At 34.9% G+C, this 13719-nt stretch overlaps 1 protein-coding gene across 1 annotated transcript in view; it reads left to right on the forward strand.

Annotated features, from left to right (window-relative positions):
- LOC125655511 (complement C1q-like protein 4) overlaps positions 1-13719 on the forward strand; it is a 215811-nt gene that overhangs the window by 4821 nt on the left and 197271 nt on the right. The gene's annotated exons all lie outside the window — the stretch shown is intronic.

Consider the following 13719-nt stretch of genomic DNA (forward strand, 5'->3'; position numbering starts at 1 on the left):
CTGCTATTTTGTTTTTAAAAAGACCACTGAACAATGCAATTGCAATATGATTGTAATTTTTCCCCTTTATATACATGTATTATAAATTACACCATCAGAAATCAAACAATAATTTGCACAATAATTTCTAAAACTTGTAACTTAATGAAATAATTTATGTCATCAATTTATGACACCTCAATGACTGAGAGAGAGAGAGAGAGAGAGAGAGAGAGAGAGAGAGAGAGAGAGAGAGAGAGAGAGAGAGAGAGAGAGAATGTGTGTCAGCTACCCTTAGGAATACAACCATTATTCAAACACTATGACCATAGAAACTCTGCAGAAGTCCCTGAGACAGGTCCTGTGTATATCAAAACGATATAAGAAAAAAAAAAAAAGCAGGGACAGGTAGATTTCTACCATGTTCTGTCTGGATCACCTCTGTCTCTGTGTATTTCGTTGAGTGCAATGGGATATAACAATTAACACCTTGGTAGACCCTGACCACTCCAGGTAAATAACATTTGTTTAGATTAGGCTCTGCCTGCATTTTCACTATCCGTACGGTCATGAGATGGGTCTTTAAAGGACACATCTCATGTTATCAAAGTATACAAAATTATATGCATTGTGTCTTCCTGATAGTAATTAATTTTAATAGTTAGTTCACCGAAATATTAAAATAATTAGCCAGAATACAAAATTCACTTCGTTATTTTATAAGTTATACAAAATAGAGAGTTGGGCAAACACGAACCCCTGAACACACCTGAGGTGCGATAAGGTGCTTAAAGGACACATCTAATGTTTTCAAAGTATACAAAATTATACGCATTGTGTCTTCCTTATAGTAATTAAGAGCCATTCTCTGTAACCACTTAAAACAATTCGGCACGCATAGTCACCGATTTCCACGAAACTGACCTGAATGAAACATCTATATAACATATTGAAGAAAATATATTTAAAAATTGGATAGTGATCATGGTTGCTATGGAAACAGGTACACTTTTATCAAGTTTCGCTATTTTCTAGAATCTGGTAGTTTTGGCACAAAAGTTGAATGCAAGGTGAAGATAACGAACAGTGATCAATCTCATAACTTCTACAAGCAATACAAAATAGATAGTTGGGCAAAATCGGACCCCTGGACACACCAGAGGTGGGATCAGGTGCCTAGGAGGAGCAAGCATCCCCTGTCGACCGGTCACACCCGCCGCGAGCCCCACATCCCGATCAGGCAAACGGAGCCACCCGCAGTCAAAATCAGTGTGCCAAGAACGGCTTAACAATCGGTATGAAACACGTCAGACAGCATTTGACACAATGCGAGGTTGTATTGACGAACTAGACCGCCACAACGACCACAGAACTTGCGAAATGCTGACTTCAATCGAGACTGTTGAAATCCCCGTACCATCAACTTGTTTGTCAGCAGCTTACCTCGATTTAAAAACTGACCATACCCAGAACAAGCTCTTGCACATCGAATCAGTTGAGATATATAAACACCATATGCAGGTGATAATGGAATATTGCTACATAGATGTGGGAAGTTGACGATGGAGAAGCTGAAATCATCCCGTTTGTCATACAGTTGAGTTGTTAGTTTGCCGTTAATATAAAAGATTATGAATAGTCTTAAAATTCTAATTTTCATATCAAATTATAAAACATATCCCATATTTTTCATTTAAGAAAAAAATGAATAATGGACAATCCTAAGTGATTTTTATAATTGAACAAATCTGTAAAATTGTGTTTAAATTCAATGGTTTTTATGTCTTAATAACTTTTATTCGCATCCACCTCAAATAAAGTGACACAAGTTTTTAAAACAACTACTCTACTTTCTTCATAAATCTAAACTAAAACTTTTGGGAATCTACCTATTTCATACAATTTGAAGTGAACTATTTGTGGGGGGAAATGCATTCTGTAACCAAGAGTTATTCCCCTTTGAAACTCTTCAACGTGATAAGGCAGTAAAATTACATAGAAACACGAATAATATGGCGGGATAATGTCTTACTGCATGCTGACAGAAGTTTAGACGAAGACATGTGGCATTCAAGATATTCTCTCCACTCACCCACACGAAAGGAGAAGGTGTGAGAGACATATCTCCGAGCACCAGCGTTCTAGTAATACAGGTAATTATTCTATTTACTTTGAAATCCATTTACAAGCCTAGAAATAATCAACTTGATCACAATCATTTGATGTCAAATGTTTTCATAGACATTGTGTTTCTCTAGATCTGTCAATAGCATGACACATATGATGTGCGTGCGTGCTAAATATTCACCCTTCAACTCCCCACTTCTTCAGTTGTATTGCTATGACGTCAAAATGTAGACTGTGGCGTCACACATTACAGTACTTATACTTAGGCCTAATGCAGCACACTTTATTCTGTAGGGGATCGTATGACTAGGAGGAAATTTAGATAATAAATGCAAATTTTTTTTCATTACATGTTTTATGATAGAATGAAGTAATAGAATCATTAAAAAAACCCATAGATATTTATTCATTTGAAATATGCATGAGCTTTCGTTATTATACATATATTACATAAGAGAAAAGAGACGCCCTCTTGTGATTAATCCATTGCATACTTTTTTCCCATTGATTCACGAGGAAACATTGAATAAGCTCTCCTTCATGAAATAATGTAATGGGTCATAACATTGAATTTTATCTCTTATCTTTTCTACTTGTATTAGTTCGGGGTGGGGTAAGGGGGGGGGGTTATACATGTACAAATACTCAACTGAGAAGTGATTGAGGTGGGGACACTATTCAGTTTTATTAGACATCCATGTATTAATTATTCTTTACTTTTGATGATACTTTAAAAAATTATCAATTCTTTGAATAAATTCAATTAATTAAACAGAATTGAAGTTTTGTAGAAATACTAATACTGATACACCATAGCCGATACATGTTATGCATGGGAATTTACTCTATTTTTTATTTTTTGTTCATCTCGATTTTGTTTTCATTTTACATATGCCACTAACAAAACAAAAGTATTTATTTAGGACATACAAGCAACATTTCTGACATTTTCTCTGGATTTTTTCCCCCATCTTCTTGATATAAAGAGCTATTGTATGATTTCGGGAAATAAATTCAAATTTTACAGTCCTGTCCTTATATATACAAATGCTGTAATACATAACCTTTGATTGCAACAATTAGAAACTATCAAAATACTGAGTACCAGTATGCTATCTCTAAAAAAGACATGGTAATACAACGTACCCCAAGAATTTTATTTTTATTTTTTTGTAGAAACGAGACAGAGTGCACATTCATGAAAATTGATGTATATTATTGAGAAACGTCGCATAAATCCCCAAGTGATAAAACACCGCAAAACAATCCTCACTGTTTTGAATATTATAATTAACCCATGTGTTGTTTAATTGAGGTCATACAATCACCTTAGAGTTTAGATAAAACTAAACCTAGATAAGAATACATGTATTTAAGTAAGTTATTACCTACCGTAAGAAAAAGGTTTGAATAAGATTTCATTCAAACATATAATTTAAGAAATACATATTGCAGCTACATGTAGTAGTCGATGCAGATGACATGGAGAGAACAAATAATACATTTTAGATGGAACATAAGATTTTGATATGCTTGCATATTATCATTTTGATATATATTTCTTTTAAAATTAATATTGTTTATTGATTTTGTAGGAAGTGTCATGTCATTTTGGTTGGGGCCAAGTCAGAAGCACCAATGTATGTTCGATGCTTATGTTGCCGCAAAGGATATGATAGGGTGTGGTTCATTTAACCGGAAAGAATTTCTATCAGGACAGCAGATCACATTATATTTTAGTTGCCTCTATGCCATTGAGAAGACGATTAGCCATGATGACTATATATGCGCAAAATTAGAAAATGAAAAAGATTGTGTGTGCTTATCTTGTCTATGTTGTAATATATGATTCTAAAGTAAAGGTATACCATTTATAATAGGATACGATTATGAAATATTCATCATCGGAACCCACTGCTCGAAGGCCGTAATTTAAGCGCCGAGCATAGGCCTAAAATTTGCAACCCTCACTGACAATCGTGACGTCTCCATATGAGTGAAAAATTCTTCGGCGGGACGTTAAATGATAAACAATGAATCAACCCGTGGGTTCCAACGATGTCAGATATTAAAGATATTCACTTTCCCAGCATACCAATGACTTCAATATGACCATCATTGGTATGTTACAGTTACAAGCAAGGTCTTCTTATGATGTTGAAATATAATTCACATGCCTATGTTTAAAAAGATACGTTAAATGAGTGACAATGATGAACGTCCAGACTCTAGAAAATAGAGGCCCTCAATTGTTTTGAATCAAATACCAAGGTCACGAGTCAAGGACAAAATACTTCCTCTTAAGTGTAAATTGTCAAGTCATGTATTAAGAAATGTTAGTTTAATAGATTTCATAGATGGTACTGGCATAATATTTATTGCACATACATAGTAAGCAGAGCTAATATTGAACTGCAGGGGGGGGGGGTCCTCATGAATCAATGATAAATTACAATCTTTTAATATGTATCCTATTTAGTTTATTTAATGTCAACAATTTTTAAGATCAATGATTCAATTTCAATGTCACACATAATTCGATTGGCAAGGTGAAAAAATGTACATGATAGTTTGAAATAAATGACATATTCAAATATGCATTTTCTAAATATGGTAGTTATTTTGATGAATTCTTAAGATATACAATGCAATTTGTGAAACATGTACAATACACAAATAGAAATCATGCACATTTGAAGAAGAAAAAAGAAAGAAACCCCCCCCAAAACTATGCATTGATTTGATTATCTGTTACAAATTAAGAGTTTTTATGATTGAATAACATGCATGATGTATAGCAAAATGAGATTTACTTGAAAAGAATGTGAACATCAAGTTTGCTTTTTTACTTTTTTGTTACCATAGCAACAATGTAATATGAATTATCTATCAGTATTAATATTTTATCAACTATAACTTTGACTTCAGTTGAATCTGTCTATAAAAGCATTTTTTTTGGGGTCTAATTTTTTTTTTATTTTGCATGGATTTCGAATTTGAAAAGAAATAGCAATTTTCGTTTCCATGGCAACCAACATGAATTCTTATATTAAACTTATTAAAATTTAAAATCTAACATCAGCAGCAGTCGGTTATTAAGATTATATACTTTGAATACATAGAAAATTGTATTTTGAATTACATTGAAAAATGCATCTCTACTGTCATATCATGACGAAATGCATCATTTTGTTTCCATGGAAACACAGCTTAGATGGTAGATTCCCAAACATGTCTCATTGTTATATGATAGTACTAGATCTAATGTATGTTGTACAAGCATTTATAGATTTCAAGTTGAATGCGGGAATTTTTATCCATCATTCAAATTTGCCTCTAAATTAGCTTTTTCACAATGTATCAATCAATCCTCTTTTTCAGACAGAATGAAAAAATAACAGAATTATTCAAACCTTTTACTAAATATCAAACTAAATAACAAAAATGCTAGATAGTATCATTTGATAATGATTGAATAAAAACTCAAACAGCTTAATCCAGTATAGTTAAATAAAAAATGTCATTTTTCATGTGAAAATTGACTCTTTTGTGACCTGAATGGCATGCACGTGTTACCATGGCAACAGAGTTACATAGCAACCAAATTATGATGGTTTTACATTACTTATGCCAGATTAAGTTGATGTGCCAAATTTGAAAAAAAAATCGGTGACAGTGCGTGTCGGACCCCTTATATAAATGTTTAAGTGGTTACAGAGAATGGCTCTTAATTCTAATAGTTAGTTCACCGAAATATTGCAACAGTTAGCCGCAATACGGACATAAATCTAAGCCGTGATTTAACAAAACCTAGTTAATTAGTTGGGTAGTCACGTGGCATTGTGACGTCATAAGCGACCTTCGTCGATCAACTTGTTGTGAAAGTTTAAAACCTCGGGTTTTCGTGGCCTGATTTATTCACCATGGATACCATTTATTTTGATGTTGACAAAATTCCCGAGTCCTATATGTTTTAGCCCCTAGTGCATACAAATAGCGACCCAAATGTAGCGAGGAAAGCGAGCATGAAATCTTCAATTGCGAGTAAATAATGTTTAAATAGGGTGTCTGTCTAAACACTATTTGATAATGCTATTCCTTTCAGCATCTGTAGTTTGCTTTGCTTTAAAAAAAATAAATATTGCAATTATGATCAAAATCATTTTTGATTAGATAAATTATGATACGATATATCATTGACAACTTAAGCCTGTTGTCACGGATGCATTTCGAAGGAGATAAATAAAAATGATCAAATTTAGAGTGGAAATCACAATCCTTTATTTTAATCAAGCAATTCTATTTATCATTATTTTTAATTTACACATTGCTAGGAAGTGGGAGCACGGCCTCTATAACTTATTACGTATTGCATGTACATACGGTATGGTGGTTATGCGTTCATTAAAAAAAATGAAAACATTGTAACTCAATTAAAAGTTGGAAAATATATTATTTCATTATTTATAATTGAAAGTTATTCTTTATTTTTTGTTAATCTACCAATTGGTAGAAACTGCGAGCGCAAGTTAAGGTGAAGGTCAATTGGAGCGAGTGTGTATTTAATTTGAAAACCAGAACGGAATGCATACGCTGTAGGCCTACATGTAACTGTGCTTAGATTCGATAGAACCATTATCTCGCAGTTTATCTACGTCTCTGTTCAAATGCATTTTTTGAAAAAGTACAGGTTTACACTGGGTTTTTTTATGGCAAAGTAAAAAAAAACCCATGTCTTTTCCCTCATGCATTCCTTCAAAAATTGAAAAAAAAACCCACTTCAATCTAAATCCTTTCTACGACAGCTAATTACTACACTCTTAAACGACACAAAACAACCCAATGCAGTGTTATTTACAAACCGCTGATGTGATAATTGGTTTTGATGTCCATTAAATCTACTTTGTTTATGATATGGCTACCAACTGTTTTCAAAACCTTCTCGCTCGATGTAACAGATAATGGCGCGTAAAATATCGAAGAAAATATGCATATCGGAAGAGTTGGATTTCATCGTTTTTAAACTCGAAAACTACGCAAAATGTTTCATTTACAACACATGTAAAGCATTTTAAAGCTTGAAATGAATTAATTCTGCTGAAAAAATTTAAAAAGTTTAGAAACAAGCGATGCGTCCTTTAAAGGACCTATGAAATGAAATTATAGTTACTTGTGTTTAAAAAGAATCTTCTTTACTGAGTTAAGCGTAAAAAACCGCATCAAAATCAGTGCAGATATAACAGAGTTATCGATCGTATAAAGTGGCTATTGTTGCCTGCTTTCAAAATGCAATTAAACATCAATAGAAACGACCGAAAACGAGGCTATTCAGCCAAGAACCCATAACCTGAAAGTCCTCAATAAGATGAAATAGGATTATGCCATACAGGAATAAACAATTTTATTTTAACGACATATGCATGTAGCTATATCACATTTTTTTTCTTTTTGAAGAGGAATACGCTACATTGGATATCAACAGTTGGCCCGTTGGTGATGGGGCAATTTAGGCAAAAGTGTTCGTGTTTCCTTGCTGCCTGTGCTGTACGTTTAATTAGGACAACCTATCCTGAGGAGAGTGGACAGTATCATAGATTTACTTCCTGCTAATTCTGTCAAGAGGCATTGTAGTACATTCTCCTGGAGTGGTGGCTGTCTTTGCCAATATGTATACATTGCCTGAAAAAATAAAAAGCAGAGAAATAGTATTAAAGGTTGTGTTTACATATAAATTTCACATATATTTTCATTATGCACTTGCTATAAACCATATAATAAAGTGCGTGATTTCTTGTTCTTGTCGTTCGTAATTTCAAATGATAAACATAAGGGGTGTACTGTATTTTACTGCGTACAACATCTTACACATGAAAAAAAGCAAAACAAAAATGTCTGGGGTTTTGTAAAGTTATAATTGAAATGAAGTCCAGCCAACACCAAACTGAAAATTAGTGACATGATTCCAATGGCTTACAGATTTACGTACTTGGCGCTTTATTTTTCTTAACGGTATAATATTCCCTCATTTGCTTTGGGAATGGTATCTTGTACTGGAAAATGTCACTATGTTGTGACTGTTCTCATTGAAATGAAGTCCATCCTACCAAATTGAAAGTAAGTTATCAATTCTAATGGTTATTAGGTTTACAAAATTTGAACATATAGTAAGAACTTGGGATAATTTTTACCGAATAAATGAAAACATCTGACAAAAGAAATCTACAATATTGTAATGAAAAACAAACTTACCGGCTTTACATTCGATTCTTCGAAGATGTCCGCGAGAAGTATCAGTGTCACGGTATTTACGATGCTAATCACGAATACTGCGACTTAAAACTGTTCACGATGGCTAAATATTAAAACAATAACATATAATTACACAAAAACAACAAGTAAATAAAATAAATAAGGCGAAATTCAACTACTGATCTACACTCTTTTCCTTCTTCCACAATGGCTTGGTACCCGCTGTGACGTCACAGCGATATGGCATTTGAACCAGACTATTTTGAAAATATGTTAAGCTGTGATTTGGAGATTTTCGCTAATATCTCCCCCAATTCAATATATATCTTCGTCAAATTTTCAATTGAGTTTTGATTTGAATAGTTGTTTATTCTACACAAAAAACTGGATTGCATTGCATAGACCCTTTAATAAGTGGGGAAAGGCCTGTTGAGTCGAATATCTTGATCAAGGAAACAGAGTAATCCGAAGTTGAAATCATTATGCATAGAACGGCCTAACAGTTGGTATGAAACACGTTAGATAGCATTCAACATAATGTAAGGATATATGATGTATATGACGACCATGGAATTTGAGAAATGGTGAGTTTAAACAATACCTTTGAAACCTTGCAATATGAAAGGTGAAGATAACGAACAGTAATGGATTTCGTAACTCCTATAAGCAATACAAAATAGATAGTTGGGCAAACACGGACCCCTGGACACACCAGATGTAGGATCAGGTGCCTAGGAGGAGTAACCATTCCCTGTAGACCGGTCATAGCTGCCGTCAGCCCTATATCTCGATCAGGTAAAGGGAGGAACGGTCAGACAGCATTTGATCCATCACATCATCCATCAATTCTCTCAGATATCCTTTGAATTTCTGTCGAACTCTGTGTTCAACAATTGCGTTTTCAACTTAGTACGCTAGGTCAACAACAGTTTCTCCATTGCTGATTACAACCAAATCACATCACGGATGTAGTCTACTACGCTCTTTTTATCTCCAATTCAGTTGACTTTAGGCTCTAAATGACCTTTATTTTACACCTGTTTTGTCCTATTTAACCTTCTTAATCAAATATCTATATCTTCTTTGATATTGTTCCTAATTATTTATTCGATAAAACTCCAACGAACTATATTTTGTGTTGTACGTTCGTAATTTCGGTTATCTGCTACATAATCTTGGAAGCTCGGTAAAAACACAAATCAAAATAGAAAATATAAATATAAGAAATACAATGTCATTTTTGAGTGTTATAGGATTTGATCACATGACCAACATCATGTCATAACCCAATAACATCATCATCAAAGTCATCACATTTATCATAAAGTTCAGTTGTTAGTTGACCTTTAACGGCTATGTTAAGAAAAGAAAACCTCACACAAATGTAAAACAGATGTAAAGGAGTTTGCAGTGTCTTTTATTTCGAGTTCACTGGGTTATATGTCGAATCGCAATATCACTGAGAGTGAATATAAGGTAAAACGTTGTAGATTTATCACAATGTCATCTCTTGGTGTTTTCGCTTGATATCTCTTCGAGCTGTTTTGTTTGTTTCTTTAGATGTTTAGATGTAGCTGTTGCGTTGCGGCTTGTATAGTGATCTCTTCGTTAGAAGGCGTTTTGTCTTTTTTCTTTTTTTGATGTTTTCCGCCACATTCAACAAAATTTCAGTTATCTGGTGGTGCCCAGTTTTTAGTGGTGGAAGAGAGAACCCAGATACAATGTACCCCGGTAGAGACCACCGATCTTCCGAAAGTAAATTGGGAAACTTTCTCACATGCCGGCGCGAGCGGGATTTGAACCCGTGCCGACAGAGGTGAGAGGCTGTGTGATTTTGAGCGCGATGCTCTAACCACTCGGCCACGGACACTTTAAAAATTTGATTTGACTTTTTCCTACCCAAAGTCCGTAGTTGTTGTATATGTATGAATGAGTGATAATCATGAACGGCTTCCCGATGGTCGCTCTCTATATTAACCGAATCGAAATTTAATATTCATCTTTTTTCTTTAAAATGTTATGCAGACCATAGGGTGACAAAAGAATAATCCTTTATTGCATTTAAAACAAAGCTTTATTTGAGACATTTCACGTTTACCTGAGGTCACGATATAAAAGTGAAACTAGTACGTACTATTGGAAGCTCTTTTGTACACATTCCCGTCTTGAAATATCTTCGTCCATGGCGTCTCTAAAGCAGACATCTTAAGAGCAGTAACTCTCATTCCCCTACAATACTGTCCTGATTCCGATTTGTGCACGTGTACAATTGCAATCTCGCCCAAGATTCGACACGGCTCGATATTTGGACTGACGCCTTCACCTGGAAATTCTGAAAAGAATAAGGGGCGTTATTGACCAAAGGTGCCCTCGCTTCAAAAGCCAACCATATATTGCAGGTAGAAAGGTGATAATTTTCTCGTTTCATTCATATATAACATGAACTATTTACTTGTTGCTGATATTGAGCAAAATAACGTTACAATATTGCATTATTAACTCTGACGCTGTCTTCCGACGGTCGCTTTTTCGGAACGATGTCATCGACGTTATAGGATTTACAATCCCCTGGTTATTCAAGAATATTTTTATTAAAAGTTACAATTTTAACTTTTTATATAAAAAGAAATACTCATTGAGATCAAAGACTATTAAAAATGGTATGCTATGGAAAATACATCATGCATTTACATGTAACTTTATCGTGTTCATAGACATTTTGCGGAAGAATCTAGTGCTAATTAGAATGAGGAAAATAATGCGTATATTTGCCGAAGATTGTTGCGTAGAACGCAATCATATTTTCGAAGGCGCTGTTTGATGTCCTCGTATTCAAATGAATTATGGAAAATAAAATGGCTCTTGAATGTTCATTTTTTTGGTCATAAATATAAACACTTTGATTAAAAACGGCCATTGAATCGGAAAAATTTACTTGTTATGCTATGTACACCAAGGACTTTATAACAGGCCTGCTTACATGTGTATATAATATACATGTCACGGTACATACACATGAAATGTGTCTGCCTTCTGTGGGTATTTACAAATTATATTGAATAGAGAGTGATACTAAAAGATACAAAAGTTGCATGAATGATCTCTCTCTCTCTCTCTTTCTTTCTCTCTCTCTCATGGTCATCTTTGATAAAAGATAAAGCGTATCAGTCCGTCGGCATGTCATTGCGTACACCGACATTCAATCTAAATCTAGCATTGTTTCGTTTTACTGATGTAAATACCTCAAATGTGTATGTATATATCCGGAACAGGTATCAGTTATTCTTCAAATGGTTGTTGAGTACTTGTGTTGGTGACAAGGACAAAATATCCATTGGTTGAGGTAGAGAGTAGAAAAGAAGTACTCGATGCCATGTAAAGAAGAGCTCTAGGATACCCGGAGATATTGTTTAGCTCACCTGAACGTTGACATTTTTCGTATCTCGTTGAGAATAAAGGGTTTTATGAGTGCTTTCAGAGCATTAATCTTTGAAGACGAGGCGGAAGGAACATCAAGGTAAGGTAGATGGCTCCTAGGACTATCATTCACCACTTTCAGCTTGGGTATGTAGTGGTACTACCCGGTGGCGCCTGGGGGTCGGGGCAGATTTCGAGTCCCTATTTCTACTCCATGAGGGGAGACAAGGACAATGTATACATTGATTGAGGTAGAAAATGCTACGGGGTACTCGATGCCATTTAAAGAAGAGTTCTGAGATACCCGGAAGTATTGTTTAGCCCACCTGAACTTTAACATTTTTCGTATCTCGTAATGAAAAGGTTTTATGACTGTTTTTTAACCATTAATCTTTGAAGACAAGGCAGACGGAACATCAAGGCAATGTAGCGGACGCCTAGGACTATCATTCACCACGTTCATTTTGGGGCTGTAGTGGTACCACCCGGTGGCTCTCGAGGGTCTTGACGGATTTCAAATCCCAATTTCTACTATAGGAGAGGTGACAGGGACAATGTATCCATTGATTGAGGTAGAGAGTACTAAGGGGTACTCGATGTCATGTAAAGAAGACCTCTGGGATACCCAGATGTATTGTTTAGCTCACCTGAAGCGATTTGGTGTCTGCGTTTAGAACATAAATCTTTGAAGACAAGGTGGAAAGGACATCAAGGGAAGGTAGAAAAACCATAGGGCTATCATTCACAGCTTTCAGTTTGGAGTTGAAGTGGTACCACCCGGTGTCCTGTGGGGTTCGGGAGAGATTTTGAGTTCCATTTGTCTATTCTATTAAGGGCGAAGGTTTCAATTGGTTGGAATACCGCATTAGATCTTGAAAATTGGTACCGTATAAGTTTTACATTATATTTATTACTCGATCCCAGACAGACAAATGGTGTGTTATACCTGAAAGTGTTGCTTACCTCGCCTCAACTATGCCAATGTTTGTGTCTCATAGAAAATATAATGGTTTAATAGGGTTGGTATGCAACAAATTCTGTTAGAAAATTTCACGTAGTTCTAACTACATTATGCAGTTTGTACGAAAGGCGGCAAGTGAAAGGGTAGATAATTGATATTGATTTATATGGTGGTCGCCACTTAATTTAATTTGCGACCGGTATTTAGTATCTGATGGCCTCCATTTAGTTTAATTGGTAGCTGTCACCAATGGAATATGTAGCTTTGTCATCCAGTTTTATTGCTTTTTGGGTGAAAAGGTCAATGTCACTTCGAAACTTGTTGAGAAAAGCTTGTAGACATTCTACGGGCCACATATTTTTGCTTGGTTGATACTGCAGGTGGGTGACAATTGCAGAAGTTGTCTTCAAAATTGTTTAAAATTCTCGTCAGATGTAACATAATACTATATAAACATTTCTCTTCTGCCCAAACGTTAATTTCTTATATCATTGATTACATTTGGTTTGGGGTTCGTCCTTCATAACATGTGTTCAGTTCTTTAGTTCAAGCTCACATTCCTACCATTCACTACTACTATCAAACAAAAAGTCCATGGGTCACATCGCTCATCTGAGTCACCTTGGCTTTGTTAATTTTCATCTGATGTAATTTTAATTTTGTTCACACATTGTGGCCACAACGTCGGCTCAAAAGATCACGTCATAACCGCACTTGAATTCTCAGAACATGCCTCAACACCATTATAGCTAACATAACCTTGCTTTTTCTGGAGAAGGTGAAGGTTGATTTTTGAGTTCTTCCTACTTCTAAGAACTCCTACACCATTAGATATCTGACTAACTATTTAAGGTAGAGCTTCCATATTTTGTATATAAATTCCTTATGGCAATAACTTTCATGCAATACCATGATCTATGCCATTTCTACCTTCATCCTTTCCTGTAGTAAGCCCTTAACATTTCATGCATGATATATGACCTTGT

This window comes from Ostrea edulis, chromosome 7 (assembly GCF_947568905.1).
Source record: "Ostrea edulis chromosome 7, xbOstEdul1.1, whole genome shotgun sequence".
In the NCBI taxonomy this organism is placed as follows: domain Eukaryota; kingdom Metazoa; phylum Mollusca; class Bivalvia; order Ostreida; family Ostreidae; genus Ostrea; species Ostrea edulis.